Genomic DNA, 756 nt, shown 5'->3' on the forward strand with positions numbered 1-756 from the left:
GGTGTGAAGCATGGGTGATGAATGTTGCAGCGAGGAGAAGGCTGGAGGCAGTGGAGATGTCATGTCTGAAGGCAATGTGTGGTGTGAATATAATGCAGAGAATTCGTAGTTTGGAAGTTAGGAGGAGGTGCGGGATTACCAAAACTGTTGTCCAGAGGGCTGAGGAAGGGTTGTTGAGGTGGTTCGGATATGTAGAGAGAATGGAGCGAAACAGAATGACTTCAAGAGTGTACCAGTCTGTAGTGGAAGGAAGTCGGGGTAGGGGTCGGCCTAAGAATGGTTGGAGGGAGGGGGTAAAGGAGGTTTTGTGTGCGAGGGGCTTGGACTTCCAGCAGGAATGCATGAGCGTGTTTGATAGAAGTGAATGGAGACAAATGGTTTTTAATACTTGACGTGCTGTTGGAGTGTGAGCAAAGTAACATTTATGAAGGGATTCAGGGAAACCGGCAGGCCGGACTTGAGTGCTGGAGATGGGAAGTACAGTGCCTGCACTCTGAAGGAGGGGTCTTAATGTTGCAGCTTAAAAACTGTAGTGTAAAGCACCCTTCTGGCAAGACAGTGATGGAGTGAATGATGGTGAAAGTTTTTCTTTTTCGGGCCACCCTGCCTTGGTGGGAATCGGCCAGTGTTAATAATAATGAAAAAAAAAATATAATTATATATATATATATATATCACACTGGTCGATTCCCACCAAGGCAGGGTGGCCCGAAAAAGAAAAACTTTCACCATCATTCACTCCATCACTGTCTTGCC

The sequence above is a fragment of the Cherax quadricarinatus genome, chromosome 1, assembly GCF_038502225.1.
Source record: "Cherax quadricarinatus isolate ZL_2023a chromosome 1, ASM3850222v1, whole genome shotgun sequence".
Taxonomy (NCBI): domain Eukaryota; kingdom Metazoa; phylum Arthropoda; class Malacostraca; order Decapoda; family Parastacidae; genus Cherax; species Cherax quadricarinatus.